Consider the following 18,074-nt stretch of genomic DNA (forward strand, 5'->3'; position numbering starts at 1 on the left):
AGAGACAGAGAGACAGAGAGACAGAGAGAGCCTGTACATTTTTATCAGGTCCAGATGTGATCCCTAAATGTTTAAAAGTAGTGATCTGGGAGTTGGAGAGAGGGCTCCATGGTTAAGAGAGTTCTCTTGGATGGTCTTTCAGAGGACCCAACTTCCCCTGTTCTCAACACCCAGGTCAGGGGCTCACCATCACCTGTAACTCCAGCCCCCAGGGAAATGATGCTATATTTTGGCTTCCTGAGGCACCTACACACACACACACACACACACACACACACACACACACACACACACACACACACCCTTGCATACATACCACACACATACACACCACACATATATGGACACACAGCATACATACAAAAATAAATTTTAAAAAACAGCTAGTGATTTTCATTCATGGGAACATAGACACACACAAATAAGTAAAATGAAAATAGATTTACCTGAAAGGTGAAGGAATATCATTATGAGAAAGGTAGAATTCAGTAGAGACTTAAGAGTAAGAGCTACCCTTGGAGCCGAGAGGGGGCAACCCAGGCAGTATGGGTCTGCAGAAACAAACCTGGAACAATCGAATCATCACCCACGTGAGATGGAAAGTTGAGTCTGGAAGAGGTGAGGTGATTATGCCAATGTCCTGCGGATTTCAAGCGGTAGATATTAGCTAGGCTTTCTCACAGTAAGCCTGGCTCTCTGTGTGCTCCATCACAACTGCTTTGTCTACAAGCAAAGCTTGGGGACACTGTTCCACTCATGAGTCTGTGCAGAAAGAGCATGCCCACCTCTTCCATGAAGATTTGAATTCGAGCAGTTCTGATGCTCATTGCCTAGGTTTAAATCACCATTCAAGAGTGTGTGCAGCAAGGCTCCATCTATTTGATGGAAGTTAACTGAGAAACAAAGTGAGAAGCGAAGGGCATGCTTATTGGAAAACGTCTACTGACTCTTCCAGGTTTAGGCACACATAATTAGTTATAAATGTATCCTGAGTATAAAAGCCTTTATGTAGTATATGCATATCCATTTATATACATATGGAATCATTGAACTACAGATATGGAAAGTATTTCAGAAACTATATACAAGACTACCTCATTTTCCCCCTGTGTTTCTTAAAGTGAATCTTGTGTAGGTAGTCCATAGTTGAGTCTTGTTTTTTAAAGAAGTGTCAACTCTGATAGTCTTCCTTTTAATTCAGATACCTAGTCCATTAACATTTAATGTAATGATCGCTAGAGCTGGACTTAGGCCTACCATTTTGCTATTTGTCACTTAAAATTTTTGAGGGGAGGATGATTTAATGTAATCTCAAAAAACTAATGAAGTTATTATTAAAAAGTCTTCTATTACAGAAAACATGATAATCAAGGACAATCGAAAATTCAAAATATTTTTCTTTTTCTCCTCTGTTTGTTTTGAATAACAAATTTATCTTGGAATTTCATTTTAATTTACTTACTGTCTTTCCTACTATACCCTTTTATATTTTAAATTGCTCCTAGGATTACAATATACATTCTAACCCATGTACAATATATTTGGTGTTAATATTTTACCACCACACATAGCATGTCAGACTTTGTAAATAAAAAAAAAAAGTACTTATTTTTTCTTTCTGTTTTTTTCCCCTTTGGTTATCAGTGTTTTTCCTCTCTCTGTTCTTTGAATGAATGAGTTGTCTATTGTTCTATTATGCACATTCTTTTCCATCTCCAGTCTATTGTTAATAGACTATTTGATGAATTTTTTATTGCTGATGTTGTACCTTTCAGTTGCAAATCGGCACTGTTTAATATAAGAGCCACTGCCACCACGTGGCGATTTAAATAGACAATGATTAAAGCTGAAGAAGATGAAAGATTTCTAAGTTGTGGGGGTCATCATTTAAGTAATGAATGATCAATGAACACAAGTGTTTATTGCCCCCTGGTTGAATAACAATGATATAAAACATTTTCTTCACTGTGGAGTATCGTATTGGGGTTGGCTGTATATCTCAGTGGTCGAGCACCTCCTTAGGATGAGGGAGGTTACGTGTTCAGCCCCATCACCCATAAGCAGAAGAAATAATGTCTTTACAGAATTCCCATTTGATAAGGTTTTACAGTTTGTATTTCTCGAGGATGACATTTTCTATTTTTTCATGCTTTTTGAATATGCTTTCATTTACATCCTTGGGGATGGTCATACTACATGTTTTAAAAATCATTGTCAGCTAATTATAATATGTAGGTCATTTTGTGGTTGGCCTCTATTGGTGATTTTTGCTTTTGACTATAGACAGTGTTGGTGATTGTAGATTGTATCCTTGATGGCCTGAATTGGGATGTTTTGCAAACTGTTTCTCTGTGGTGGACTACTACTGGGGTTTCAACTTGGCTTTTGGTTGCTATTGGGTTGTCCAGAGTCTACCCAGGTTGTGTGTGCTTTATCAATCTGCTTATAGACACAGCTCAAAATTTCCCTTCTTTGTTTTTAGTCTAAACCTCTCATGTTCTTGACGTGTTATTGCTCCAAATATGCCCCTGCAGTTAGTAAAACTGTTTTTTTTTTGTTTGTTTATTTTTTTGTTTTTAAATCTTAGTTTCTTAGTTCCTTTGTGTGACTAAGGTGGGCACACACTGATGCCACCATGTCTTAGTCCCTTCTCCATGTGGTAACTGCCCATCAGCGTCTTCCTTCCTTTGGGCCACTGCCCCCTAGGTTCACACAGGTGTTTTCTTTATTTGTTCTGGGATTTCTGTTTCCTGGGAGTCACTCAGAAGTTCCTAAAGAGGATCCATGTCACATACCTGATAGAGCAACTTATTGTGTGACTTTGTTAGTCACCTTGCGCACTTCTTGCTCATCTGAAGAATGCAACTAATACTTACCTTATGAGATCACTGGGAAGGTGAAATAAGAGTGACTACATCAGCACTTAGACTTGTTTCTGGTATGGAATAATCACTCCAACCTAGGTCTTGTTCATGTTTACTGTGAGTCCAGTCTTCTCGTTTTGTTTATACGGGGGCGATTAGAACTCAGGTCCCCACAGGGACCTACAGACAGTCTATCAAAATATCCATTGCAACATTTATAACATTAGAACATAATGTGCCATAGTTAATAAGATATGTTATATTTCCTTGACTTTTTGGTTTCTTGAAATGTGGTTGAGAGAGAGAGCCGTGCGACAGATTCTATTAAAATCAGCCACAAGTTGTGGTTGTTGTTTGTGTCTTTCTTTACCTTTTAGTCACTTTGCTTTTCATAAGGCTTTTAAAACTTTTGAATGACTTATGGTTTTGTCTTGTTTGTTGCACTTGAACCATATTGTTGTACTTTCTTTTACCCTTGGAGGGGAGTGTTCAGTGTCAAGCCTTGAGACCATTCATGATGCCACCCTCTCATGCTAGCACCTGATGGGATTCCATTTGGGGTTGCCAACAGGTCTGAGTACAGAGGCCCTACCTTGCTTACAGATGGCAGTATTCCAATTACTGTCACTATGACAAACTTCCTAGAGAAGCTAGTGGTTCTAGAGATTCAAGATCATGGATGCTGTGCTTTACTCTAATGAAGGCCTCGTGGCAGAGGGCATCATGATGTCAGGAGTGGGCACTGGAGGGAGAGATCACATGATCAGATAGGAAGCCAGAAGTATTTGGAGCTGCTGCTGCTCCTGTTCCTGCTGCCGCCGCCTCCTCCTCCTTCTTCTTAATCTTCTTCTTCTTCTTCTTCTTCTTCTTCTTCTTCTTCTTCTTCTTCTTCTTCTTCTTCTTCTTCTTCTTCTTCTTCTTCTTCCTCTTCCTCTTCCTCTTCCTCCTTCTCCTCTTCCTCCTCCTCCTTCTCATAATCCATTCTTTTGACTATCTCAGATTCCAGGAGAGCTACACTTGAGCCATCCTGAGAGTGGCACCCTGATATCATAGCTACTGTTCTTGAAACCGCCCCTCTGAATGATTACCTTTTAGTCCCCATATAGAGAGTTAGGCTTTTAACACAGAGATTCTTAGAAAATACACATCAAGCCGGGCAGTGGTGGCACATGCCTTTAATCCCAGCACTTGGGAGGCAGAGGCAGGTGGATTTCTGAGTTTGAGGCCAGCCTGGTCTACAGAGTGAGTTCCAGGACAGCCAGGGCTATACAGAGAAACCCTGTCTCCAAAAACCAAAAAAAAAAAAAAAAAAATTACACAAGCCAGGTCAAGCATTTCAGCATTTTTGCATAGCTTCTCTGAGTGGGAGAGAACGAGGTTCTTAGCTCTCAGTTTTCGGTTCTTCCCCCACCAGGCTGCATGATCCATGATTCACAATCATCAGCATCATTTTGTATCTGGAGATGCTCACTCCACAGAGGCAAGGTGCTTCTATTTTTCCTAATGATTGCTTTAGGAGTGCTTTTGGCTCCCGAAGCCATGGTCTTTGCATGTAGAATAAACTCCTGAAACCAGAGACCTCAAACTGTGAATGAATAGAGTGTGTATCTCCTCTATTTCTGTGCAAGAAGAAATCTCTAGGTGATTGGACAGTTGAGATCATCTTATACACTAGCTGGGCTCTGCGATTGTTTGAATGAGGGCCTGATCTTGTCACTGCCTTTTCTTGAGTCTTGTTTTTGTCAAGAATTTCTTCCAGTGTCTTTTCACTCCAGTCCCCCCTTCTCTCAGTCTCACCCCTAGAGGCAGAATAAAACTGCAATTTCAGGGTTTCCATGTCCCACTCTGCAAGAGGTGATGGCTACAGCAACTTTGGGCTCTCCTCACCTTGGAGATGCCCCCAGGAGAGCCTCACTGAGAGACCATGCTACACCACAGCTCTGAATTACATTTGGCTCCAGAAGGAGACACCTACTTTGTTGAAAGGAATTTGGGTGAGCGTGTGGGAAGGAGGCTGTCTCTACCCAGCTGGGTGGCATATCCTGGTCGTGTGTGTCACCTGTAGTCCATCTCCGGCAGTGTGGATCTGATTCCTGAGGAATGCGCCATTTGTGGCTGGTCTTTTTAAGGTGACTTCTGGGTTAGGAAAGGGAGTGTGGGGCTCAGCTCCAGGACTTCATAGCAGCCTAACCCTGGATTCCTGGTGCTTTTGCCCATCAAAGGACCGACATAATGACACAGAAGTGCGTGTCTGTCTGTCTGTCTGTCTGTCTGTCTGTCTGTCTCTGTCTCTGTCTCTCTGTCTCCCTTTCTGTTTGTCTCTGTCTTCATCTTTCTGACTCTCTCTGGTCTCTGTCTCCCTGTCTTTCTCTGTATCTTTGTCTGTCTCTGTCATTCTGTCTCTCTGTCTCTCTGTCTCTGTCTCTCTCTGCCTCTCTCTGTCTCTCTCTCTGTCTCTGTCTCTCTGTCTCTCTGTCTCTCTCTCTCTCTGTCTCTCTTTTTGTTTCAGGATGATCTGGGGTTTAGTTTGACTGCTCTATCTTCTCTCGCAACATAGCATGGGTCCATGGTTGGCTCTGGATTATGTGTGGAGGAAGTTGCTCCCTGGATTTCTTCTGCTGTTTCTTCTCCCCCACTCTATTCTATAGTCCTTTCCCATAGTTCTTTTAACCTTTCCTTTGCCCACTTTCTCCCAGTCAAGTAGCTCCTCTATGCTCTGAGTTTCAGCTACCATCTCTAAGAAAGTGACATTTTGATGTCAGACCTATTCAGTTAGCCTCTACCCCGAACCGAGGTTCTCAGAAACCTTTTGGGGAAGTCCGGTGACTGAATTGTTGAGCCATTTTGGGGATCACGGGGATCCTCTGGGCCAGCATCATTACCACACCGGGGTGCATGACTCTAATATGGGTGCTGCTCTAAGGGGTGTCTAATATTGAACATTATTGCTGCCACGTGTGTTTAGGAATCCCTGGCACTGCCAGATCCCCCCTGTAATGAGCATCATCTTTTCCAGTTCAGAACTAGTGGGGATCATGGCATGCCCACCGTAGTTAACTACATGGGTACTGAGCAGGCCTCGGAGAGATAGGTGAGTTTGATCCTACAGGTTTGCTGACAGGATGAGGGGGGAACACCAGGGAAGAAAAGATATGACCATCGTCATGAAGGAACTCTGGGGATTAAGAGCCAAGGCTCCTGTTCAGGGGTTCCTGTAACCTCGCTAAGTCTAGTCATTTGGCCTCACTGAAGTTTGTCCATGCATAAAGCAAGCATTTGGCCTTAAGGAAACATAGGCTTACTTAAGGTTTCCTTAAGGAAACAGGCTTACTGCTGTGAGATTTTCCCTTCTAACGCTGCCCAGCTTAAAAAAGGCTTCCATCCCCACTGACGGAGTGAGCTCTTCAAAGGGAAAGAACGTGTGTGAGAGAGGAGCATGCTCGCTGGGCATCCAGAAAACAGTTATGCTTCTTACTGTCCTGATATGCCAATATCCCAGCTGCTCTTGGGAGAACCACACCTTGCCTGGAGGTGCAGAGAAATAGCGAGCCTCAGACGCTGTCCTATGGAAATCAGGCTCCCTGACAGCTCAGGCATGTCCAAACCCCAGATACCCTCCTCCCATCTCTTCCATCTGCTCTCCCTCCTCTTTCCCCTTGGCTGCTTTAATCATCATTTCCACCCACCCTCCTCCAGCCTATTGGAAAGAGCTAGAAGGCCAGTGATGGATTTGACTGAACAGTATGTAATATAAAAGGGCAAAGCTAAGCCTGAAGGGACCAGGGGCTGCATGAGCTCCAATATTGCTTCCTACAGCAGGGCAGTGCTGGGGAGTCCCTGTGGGATTACTCACGTATTATTACTGCCACCGGTAAGGGTGGGAGAGGAGGGGGAGGCAGGCAGCCATGGGGGAGGGTCTTGGGATAGCTGCAGATGAGGCCGAGAATAACAACAACAATAATAATGACAACCTTTTAATAATAGTAAAAATAGCAATAATTGTGTTTTCCAGGTTTATTAACTTTGGGAAGTCTGGTTTATTAACTCTCCTGGCTTATTAACTTTGAGAAATCTTTGCTCGTCACAGCAGATGCCCGAGGCTTGCTGGTGTGTTTGAGTTCATCAGTCTCTGGCTCTCAAAGAGAAAGAGGGGCACAGGAGAAAGGGGAGGAGGGAGGGAGGGAGGCACAGTGATATTTGAAGTAATTAGAGAGACTTTATTGAAATCAAATGCACAGGCAAGAAATGGTAATTAACTGAGGATGCTTCATTCTTTCTCATCCGAGGACCACTGGGTTGTCACAGATAATCCTCATCTTGGGGGGCACCGGGTAGCTTGTGCATAGGCTGTGTTGGAAGGAATGTATGGATATTCTAAATAGAGATCTCATGTGCAGGGAAGATAGGATGCACACCTATCCATGTCAGGCTATCAATTGCTACAAAATACAAAAAAGGGAACGGATAGAGAAAAAGATAGAATGGATTAGTTACAAAATTTCATTCCCGTCACTCACTATTATGTAATCAAGATTGGTTAAGGGACAGAGAGACCCTCATAATGCTGATCTGGAGGTCCCGTGGGGTTTTGTTCGCTTGTTTGTTTTTAAAATAATTAGAAGATTATGATCAGAATAGGATCTTGGGGTAAATGCTATTTTTGAAATAGATATCATATTGGGACTAGGAATGTGGTGGGTTGTGCTTCCTTTGGTTCATTTTAGACTGCACAGTGGCCTTAGATATGAAGATGTGTTGGTCTCCTGTGGCTAGGCAGTGGGTAGGGGTTCCTGGGAAGACTCCGTGACACCACCTTTCAGCTCGGGGTGAGACTTTTTTGTGACACGGGAACAAAAGGCATCAAGAATCCCTCTTATACATGTGTAGTAAATACCTGCCTGCTGTCCACTATACTTCAGTGCAAGGGAGAATGCTGGTACAACGTGCACTGAGATCAAGGCCTCTGGATGTGGCATCAGAAAAACTGGAGCTGAGACATCCTTTGAAATTCAGTTTCTTGTGGGAAAATGGCACATTACGTCTCTTATGGGCTTGGCAGGAGGTTGGTAAGGAATGAGGAAGCCTGGTTAATGGTTTGTGAACTTTAAAGAGGTATGTACCTTTAGGGCTAAAAGCAATTGTTGGTATTTACTGTTATTTTATGAGTCCAAGGCTCTTCTCTCCTGCAACCACAGCACCCCACATGTTTTGGGTGGTTTTGCTTTTGACCTGCCCTCCCGGAGCTGGATGGTCAGGAGCCATTGTGTCAACATTGACATAAGGATTGCTCTGTGTCTAGATATATTCAATCAGTAATATCACTTGCAGTGTCTTTTGTCAGTGCTCTGAGACTCACGGCCAAGATGCACTGTGGACGCACAAAGACTCTCTGGTCTCATAGGGATTTACTTCTAATTAGGTATCGAGTCAAGAGCTGGGCCCCTTCTCAGGGAAGAGGACTGTTCTTGGGTTTGTGGCATGCGACCTCGGCTAGAGCCTTGGGTTCACATGTGGGGTCTAGGCCTTCATAAAGTTCTTATGATCAGTCCCTGGTGGGCATTAGTCTTCTCATGTTGAACAGTCTCTGCTCATCCATTTCTACTGGTGGGTGTGTCTAAGCATGCAGGGCCTACTAAATAATCACTACCCTACTAAATAACCAATACCCATTTCATGAATTCTACCAAATGCCTTAAGTGCACCGGATTAACTCCATCTCCTCATGCCACCAGCTGTCCTCCTCACTAACTGGTGCTTGTCCAGCTATCGTGGTCACAAACACTTAGGAAATGTTAACGGGTGGATTTTTCTCCATTGTTAGGAACAGGAAACAAAAAGATGCCCACAAGCACGTGACAGACACTTTCCATACATCCTCTGACTTTTGCCCATTCAGCAAATCTTTTTGCATTGTAGTTGGACCTATGCAGAGAATAAAAAAAAAAACAAGATGAGATGTTTTGTGCTCTGACACGGAGCTCGAAATGCAGATGTGAAAGCATCGGGGACAGTGCCACCAACATGAGCAGAAGTGACAGGCTGGGAACAGTGACGGAAGGGAAACCTGCCGGGGGCTGATTGCACAGAATACAAAGGAGTCTCTGCAGTAGGCTGGAAAGGAGCAGAGCAGGAGAGGTTCCAGAGCAGATCAGCTGCATTCCGGCCACTGGGAAGCAGGAGGCAGAGCCTGCTCTCTGTCCCCTGTGTGCTTAGCAACAGCACGGAAGTCCCTAACAGCATCCAGGGGTCCAGTTAATATTGTGACTGCACTGCCCTTTATTTTGATCATGCATGAAAAACCTACTTTTACAGTTTCTCATGTTAAATAAGTCTGTTTAAGTGAAATAAGAGAGATAGTAGCAAATACTAGGCTGCATTTACACACAGGAGAGGCACATGGCACATACTAAGTCTGTTGTGAGAAAATTCTGGAAGCTAGGGAACACTGGGATAGATGGCATCATCATTTTATGTAGGTTTGGTGCTTCAGAGGCAAACCTAGTACCTCATGCATACTAAACAATTGCTATACCACTGAGCTATAGCCCCAGATATACATATTTTGTGTTTTATTGTCAGAACTATTCATAATGTAGACTTTACAGTATCATCAGTCTAGAACTATAACTAGAACTTCAGTACAGACATTTATTAATTAAATTTGATTGGCTATTTCAGTGAAGTTTAGAGAAGACGTGCAAATAGTCAACAGCAGCCTGGCCTGGCATTCCAGCACAACTTTATGATCCCAATATATTCCAAGATAGAGGGGAAAGTGAGGTATTCTAGGTAGTAAGAAAGGCATTTGGAAAAAAATGGTCTGTAGGATTAACAGATTGGGTTTGGACACAATTCGAAGAGCAAGAGCACACTGGACTGGAACATAATAAAAATGAATTAAAAATCAAATGATGAAGGTGGAAGCAAGACCACCTAAAGCCTAGATGCAGGACCACGGTGGGCTCTTTCTGGCTTGGTAAAATGCACATGACATGACCCTGAAGATGGTGGTAGTCACCTGAAGCCTTAGCACTCAGGGGACAGAGGTAGGACTGCTGCAATATCAAAGCCATCCTGGTCTGCATAGTGTGCCCCAAACCAGCCAGGGATACATAGCAAGACCCCATGTTTTACCATCTTGGCTATTTAAAAAACTGTAAGACTCAGTGGTGTTGAACATACTCATAATTTTATGGAACCACCACTGTGTTTGAATTCCAGAACATTCCTTTATCCTGGAAGGCAATCTTGTACTCATTAAGCAATCCCTCTGATTTTTCCCTCCCATCTTAGCCTCAGACAAACTCTTCTGCCGCTTCTGTTTCTGCAGACTTGTCTCTTGTAGGTAGCTATGCCAATTGAATCTTTCAGTGGTACCCTGCAAGTGTGGCTTCTTTCGTTTGGCGGGGCATCCTGAAGGCTCCCCCATGTTCTACTGAGTATGGCTATATATTTATAACTGAATAATAGCCTCCTCTCTCTGTGCCATATTTTATCACCCACCCCTGGTTGGACATTTGCATTATTTCCATTGGTTTACTGTTATGTGCAATGCAGCTATGAACAACTGTGTAGGAGTTTTGTTTGGACACCTTTTTTTTCAGTCCTCTTAGATACAATGGGCTTGATTGGTGTCCTGTGCTGTTTGGTGGTTGACGATTCAACGTTTAGCTTCTGATGACAATCACAGTAGCATTCGCACTGCCTTTGTCATTTTACCAGCAACACACAAGACTTCCTCCACATCACCACCAGCACATTCATACACACACATATATCACATGCACACATATCCCATGCATGCACATATCACATACATGCACACATATCACATGCATGCACACACACATATCACACAGTGATCCCTGCCTTTGTCCTTTTACCAGCAGCATACAAGGCTTCCTCCACATCATCGCCAGCTTGGATTATTACCATCCTCCTATGTATGACGTGGTCCCCGTACAAATTAGCCATTTGTATGTCACCAGCCAAGCCATGTCTATTAAATTCTCTGCTTATATTTTGAGTAGAGTTTATATTTTGCATTTTGGTGTTTGAGTTGCAAAAGTTATTTATATTTCTGAATACCAGGCCCTCATTAGTTCTACGATTTATAAACATTTTATCTCACTCTGTAGGTTACTTTTCTTTCTTTCTCTTGTTTTTTTGTTTGTTTTTAATTTTTTTATTATTATTTTTTGTTGTTTTTTGTTTTTGTTTGTGTTTGAGACAGGGTTTCTCTGTGTAGCCCTGGCTGTCCTGGAACTCACTCTGTAGACCAGGCTGGCCTCAAACTCAGAAAGCAGCCTGCCTCTGCCTCCCAAGTGCTGGGATTAAAGGCATGTGCCACCACCACCCAGCTCTGTAGGTTAATTTTCATGTTCTTGACTTTATGTGTTTATTCTGAGGACACCATCCTTCTTTCTCTCTTCCTTCCCTTTTTTCCTCTGTGCTTATCCTGTGCATTTTATGTTCTTTCTTTTGTTCCATCTCCAATAGCTAATTTCCAAAGATATGAAGATTCACTCATATTTTTTTGGTGTAACTTTCTTATTTCGGGTCTTTGTTCATTTGAGCCAGTCATATAGGATGGGAGGTAAGACATAGTTGACATTTGATGATCAGGCTGATGGAGGTATTAGGAAGGTTTATTCTGGAGGTTAGCTTTGGCATGAAATAGAAAATCAGGGAGGAAATAAACACACTACTGTGCACAGAGAGGAGCTGTGCACAGATCATTTTTAAAAGCTTTATTAAGATAAAACTCATATGCCCCAAGAGCCACTCTTTTATTGAATTATACCGACAGCTCAGTGGATTTTAGCATATTCAGAACTGAGTGACTGTCACTTTTTCATTTTTAGAATGTGAGTGTCACAACCTAAAAGGCACCCTTACTCATTAGCAGTCTCTGCCTGGCTTAAAAGGCTTCATATACACACAGTCTGTCCTCATCCTAGTTCTCGATTTTCAGAGAAAATAAATGGGTTACAGTACCTATATTGACCTTGTACTCTGTGTTGGAGCTAAAAATGACATTAGACTGTGCTTAAGACCGTAAGTATATCAAAGACATCACTTGATTATAGTAGGTTAGATAGGCAGGTCTCTATTTAAGAGTATTTGAGCTGTGTAGTTCAGGCTCTGAGTCCTATATTACTGCCTTGTATATGCATGTGTGGGGATGCACATGTGTGTCTGAGCGTGTGTGAAGGTCAGGGGTTAAGGTTGGATGCCTTCCTGAATTTCTTTCTACTTTGTTTTGATACATGGTCTCTCACTGGAGTTCACCAATTCTGCTAGAATATCTGGGCTGTAAATCCTAAGGATCCTTCTCTTCCAGCCTCCAGTACTGGCATTGTAGATGTGTGCCACTATGTCCTACTTTTTACATGGGATCTGGAGATCCAAACCAGGTCATCAGACTCATATGGCAGGCACTTTTCTGACCTCACTATCTCATCAGAACCTTATTATTGCCCTTTAGAATGTATTGTAAATGTGTGTGTGTACATGTGATATATGTTTGTGCATGTGATATATGTGTGTGTGCATGTATGTGATATGTATGTGTACATGTGATATGTGTACATGTATGTGATATGTATGCACACCATGCATGTGTTTATAGGTCAGAGGAGTTGGTTTTCTCTTCTTATATTTTTGGTTGTGAGCCTAGCCTTTAATGGCTGAGCCATTTCTCCAGCCCTGTTTTCTCTTCTTAATACATGCACTGGACATTAGACTTATGTGCGGCTGATGGGATTATAAACTGGTAGAAATTCTGGAAGTTAACTTAGAAACAGATATGAAGAACTTCTTAAACCATGAATGTATATAACGTAAGTCTCCCTCTAATAATGTATAGAGATAATCCAGGCTATAAAAAATTTGTTTTTTAAGTATATATAATATTATACAACCTTGAAAAAATGACATAGTTCCTTTAGAAGAGAGTTTGGCAGTTTCTCATAAAACTAAACATTCTTTTCACACAATCCAGTGATCAATTTTTTGATATTGGTATTTATCCAAAGAGTTGAAAACCGGTCTACACAAAACACAATGTTTGTAGGCCACCTTGAAGGCTATGTAAGTGTTACTTAATAATGTAAGTGGTTAAATTGTGCTACGACTAAGTTTCACAACCATTCAAGTCAACTTTTGAAGGGGTTCTTTCAATCTTTCCTTCACTAACCCAAACTGTTTATAGTCTTTCAGCTCACAATCATCATGAGTTCGTGGTGCAGAGATGGTGTCCCTGCATATATATATATATATATATATATATATGTATGTATGTATGTATGTATGTATATGCATGCCTGACTTCTCCCACTACCACCCTTTCCCACCAAGCTATCACATGATAGTCTGAACATGTGAGTCTACATGAACATGTCATTGCCCAGGGTCCATAGTTTATACTAAGGTTGGCTCTTGGTGTATCATATTTTTTGCTGTGGTATGATAGCATGTACCCACAGTCACTGTATTATATCAAGCTGCTTCACTGTCCTAAAATCCTCTGTGTTGTGTCTCTGCTCCACACCCCTCCTGCAACCCCTGGAAATAAAGGAAATCACCCAGAGGTGGGCAGGAGAGTGGGGATAGCAGAGCAGAAGGGAACCCCTCAATTTTCCCCAAAGATTTGCCATTTCCAGAACGCTGGGCAGTGGGATCATGGTATATGGCCTCCTAGACTGACCTCTCTAGCTAGTAAAATGAAGCTCCTTCCATGCCTTTCATAGCTTGACAGCTCATTTGTTTTTATTGATTTTTTTTACCCCTGCCCAGACACCCAATTTTGTCCGTTTCCAGAAGGCGATTTGGTTGCTTCCAGATTTTGCCAATTGTGAATACGTTGTTTTAAACTTGTCGTTTTTTTGAGGTGACACAGGGTATCCAGGGCTAAACACAGCTTCTGGGTCCTATAGAAAAACTGGCTTGGTTCTGTAAGGATCTGTGTTCTTGAGAAGAGAGACTGTGCGGCTCTGAATCCTTCCAGCAAGGCCTACCCTCTTAGTTTGTGGTATTAACAAGGGTTGCAGGTGGTGGCTACTCTAACAGATGCATCTGTGTTGCTTTCCCTCACTTGATGGTTCAACGGTGTTAATTCCATTTTTATATTGCATATGAATCATTTTTCAAAAGCCCATGGGCCATGTGGTCTTGACTGCTGTGGGATCTGCTTTCTTTTACAGACTAGTGTTTATTCTCCTCCATTTGTATATGTATTATTGTAAAGATTGGATTATTGTATAGATTAGATTATTATTGTACATACTGGATTTTTAAAACCAGTTTTTCATTTACTTTGTAAGTTTTTTTAATCTAACTATACATTTTACTTTATAGTTAGAAGCTCCCTTTTTTTCTTCCACAAACTACAGGTCAGTTTTTAGGAAAGAAATATGTGTTGCTCTGTGTATGAAAGTCACACAATAGTCAGAAAGGAGATTATAAGAGGGACAGAGAGACCTTAAGGGAGGGTGGGAGAGAAAGAGTAATGGAGAACACATGACAGAAAGTAGAAGCAGGGATTGTCTGAGGGAAAGAAGGGACCCAAGCAAAGCGAGGTATGGTGCAGGGCAGTGGCGGAGACCCATGAGGGAAAGCAAAGTGTAATGACACGTACACATGAAAACGCCAAGAGGAAACCCTCTACTTTTGTAAGCTAACCTAAAGTTAATAAAAAAAAAATCAGAAATAGATTGTGAATCTCTTGTTTGTGCTAAGCATTGGAAGAGAATAGTGAGAGATAGACAGATGTGCCAGATAAAGTTTTCTATTTGATGGAACCCTTGGCTTCTTGTAGTTATTTGTGAATACGTGTGTGTGTGTGTGTGTGTGTGTGTGCGTGAATGTGCATGTGTGCATGTGGTGTATATGTGTGTGTATACTTGTCCTCACCTGTGCAGGTGTGTATGTGTGGACATGTGCATGTGGTGTATATGTGTGTGTATACTGGTCCTCACCTGTGCAGGTGTGTATGTGTGGACATGTGCGTGTGGTGTATATGTGTGTGTATACTGGTCCTCACTGTGCAGGTGTGCATGTGTGTACATGTGTGTACATGTGCGTGTGGTGTATATGTGTGTGTATACTGGTCCTCACTGTGCAGGTGTGCATGTGTGTACATGTGCGTGTGGTGTATGTGTGTGTGTATACTGGTCCTCACCTGTGCAGGTGTGCATGTGTGTACATGTGTGTGTGGTGTATGTGTGTGTATACTGGTCCTCACCTGTGCAGGTGTGTATGTAGGCTGTGTGTATGAAGCAGACATCAGGACGTCTCTCCTCAGCTGTTTCTTTTACCTTATATTTTTGAAGCTGTCCCTCCCTGATGCTGAAGCATGGTGTGTGGGCTGGACTGGCTGTCCAGTGAGTCTCCATGATCCTCCTGTCTCTGGCTAGACTGGCTGTCCAGTGAGTCTCCATGATCCTCCTGTCTCTGGCTGGACTGGCTGTCCAGTGAGTCTCCATGATCCTCCTGTCTCTGGCTGGACTGGCTGTCCAGTGAGTCTCCATGATCCTCCAGTCTCTGCTCTAATGCTGAGGTTACAGGAGCATTCCACAGTGCCCAGCTTTTCCTGGGAATTCAAACTCAAGACTTCATGTTTTTGTGTCAAGCACTTTACCCACTGAGCCATCTCCCAAGCCCCTGATGTGGTCTAGTTTATTTCTATTTCCAAAGCTTTGCTTTTTACATTGGGTTGTTCTGTGTATTTAGAATTATAACTGCATATATTCAAGTGAGGAATTACCTTGTTATCACTCAAAATGTAATTTCTTGGCATCTTTTGTCTCTTAACCTATCTCTATTGCTTTTCTTATCATATGTTGAACTCTTTTATCCTCAGGGGAATTTCAGGGCCACTTAACTCGTTCCAATGATGGGCCTGTAGATTCTAGTGTTGACAGATCCACACTCTGAACTTTTGCCTCTTTGTAATTTATATTTCACTACCTGGACATAGTAAGGGTTCATCAGCATAGGTTTTGGGTTTGTTTTTCTTCTCAATTCATTCATATTGCATCTTTTATTCGTTTTGTCAAGTTAGAGAAGTAATATATTGGAATTCTGGTTGGAATTACCTTGAGCTTTGAGAGAGACTTGCCTCAGTAAGCTAATCTCCCCAGAAACATAGCTCTCCATTTATTTCAATCTATCTTTAGATCTCCTTGTGAAGTTTTTCTAGTGATGGTCCCACATGTAACTTTTTTTTGGGTATCCCCACATATTGTTGCCCGTGTAAGCAAAATCCCCTGTTTATATGACAAAATTTATTATTAATATATATAGTCTGTATTCTCCTTCTTCTCTGTATCTATTCATTTTAAGGCCTTTCATTGCTTCAGTTTTATTTATCTTCAGATTTTCATGGTTGTATCTCATTCTTTCCCATGTGCATGTGTGTTTTGCAAAGATGGGATTTCTTAAGTATTTATGTAGTAGAACTTAGACACCACTCTAGGCTTGAAGGAAAAAAATGGATGCCTTTTGAATATTTTATGAGGTTCAAAGCTGATATTCTTTTTCATTATTTATTTTTTTTTCTGCATGGTATTTGCACGTGTATGTGCATGTAGGAGGCAGAGGTCAGTGTCAAGTGTTGTCTTGCTGTTATTCTCTCTTTCTGTCTCTCTGTGTCTCTGTCTCTCTGTCATCCCTATCCCTCTCTCTACCCCTCTACTTCTCCATCTTTCTCCATCTCTCCATCTCTCCATCTCTCCAAGGTATCTCACTGAACCTAGAACACACTGTCTGTCTATCTGGATGGTCCTATACTGGCTGACCCTGGCCCTCCTATGTCTGCCTCCCGGAACTGACTGCTGTTATAGATTCGTATCACCTCACCTGGCTTTTATGTGGGTACCAGGGATCTGGGCTCAGTTCCTGATGTTTACTCAGCAAGCACTTTACTGACTGAGCCTTCTCCCCAGCCCAGGAGGAGGGTATTCTTTATCATGTTGGCGTGCCTGTATTTCCTGCTCTGGGTTTAGTGGATGTTGGGTTGTGTGTGTACGCAACAAGGGAGAAAAGGAAGGGTGGATGGGGAGAAAAGGATGCAGAGATAAGAATCTCAGGTGAAATACTTTCAGCTCCAGATAGCAGAGAACCTCATTCCCGCAGGTTTAACCAGAAGGGAAGGTTGTTTTCCCACACCATATGAAGTCTGGAGACATGCCGTACAGAGATGCTCAGAGGTCCATTGGTGCTGCCAGCGTCTTTTGCTCTGCTCTTTCTCTGTTTCTTTTCAACCCTGGCCCATAAGTTTGTTTCCTCATGGCTTCAACCTCAGTCCAGCAGGAACGTGAATGTAGGGTCAGAAGGTAGAGGGTGATAGCCCAAGTGGGACTTGCCACAACTGTACTTGAATGTCTTTGAAAGCCACAAGACACAGCATGGCATCTTTTCAAAACTCCCCCTAACCCAGAGTCAGCTGACTATCTGTCTCCTGGGCTCTCTGTAACCTGGGCTGGCACAGATAAGGCAGTTTCTGCCTATGGGTAAAGTCTCTTGGCTACCTGGTGGTGAGCTCACCAGGATAAGAAAACGAAATCATTCTCCTTTTAACCTTCACTTAGATAATTTGCTTTTGGTTAATGTATAAACTACTCTTTGCTCTTAATTTTTTATGGTGTTATTATTTTCTTATTATTTTTTGCCTGAACAGACTCCTAAGGTGCACAGAATGTCAAAAAAAAAAAAAAAAAAAAAAAAAAGGGGTGGGGTGGGGTAGCATGGACCACTGTCAGTAACAGATGACTCCTTTGAAATGGAGTTTCCACTATGGTGCAAAGAGAAAAAGGCTGAACGCTAGCTACCCCTGCTTCTCCCCAGCCTGCAGAAGGAAGGCAGAATCTAACAGTGTGATTTAGTGCCCTCCCAAGCATTTTGCTTCCTTCTCTGCTTTGGGGGAAGAGAAGTGCCTGGCTTTTATTGGGAAAAAACACCCTGAATCACATCGCTTTTTGTGGCAACTATTAATTGCTTCCTGAATTTATACAGCATAAATAAAATAGGTTGCCAGAGAGTGAATTACCCAGTGGATAAATGGTGGGTCATTAATGTAGCCTTGACCCCAAACCCAGAGGATGACGTGAGATCCGAGAGAGCTCTCAAGAAATTTACCAGAACCTGTTTCAGCTGGAGGTGATGTGTTTTAAATCCCCCTGCAACGCAAGGAGAGGAATCAAATTAGAT

At 42.4% G+C, this 18,074-nt stretch overlaps 1 protein-coding gene across 3 annotated transcripts in view; it reads left to right on the forward strand.

Moving 5' to 3' along the window:
* Lmx1a (LIM homeobox transcription factor 1 alpha) overlaps positions 1 to 18,074 on the forward strand; it is a 158,644-nt gene that overhangs the window by 28,513 nt on the left and 112,057 nt on the right. The gene's annotated exons all lie outside the window — the stretch shown is intronic.

This window comes from Mastomys coucha, unplaced genomic scaffold (assembly GCF_008632895.1).
Source record: "Mastomys coucha isolate ucsf_1 unplaced genomic scaffold, UCSF_Mcou_1 pScaffold1, whole genome shotgun sequence".
NCBI lineage: Eukaryota > Metazoa > Chordata > Mammalia > Rodentia > Muridae > Mastomys > Mastomys coucha.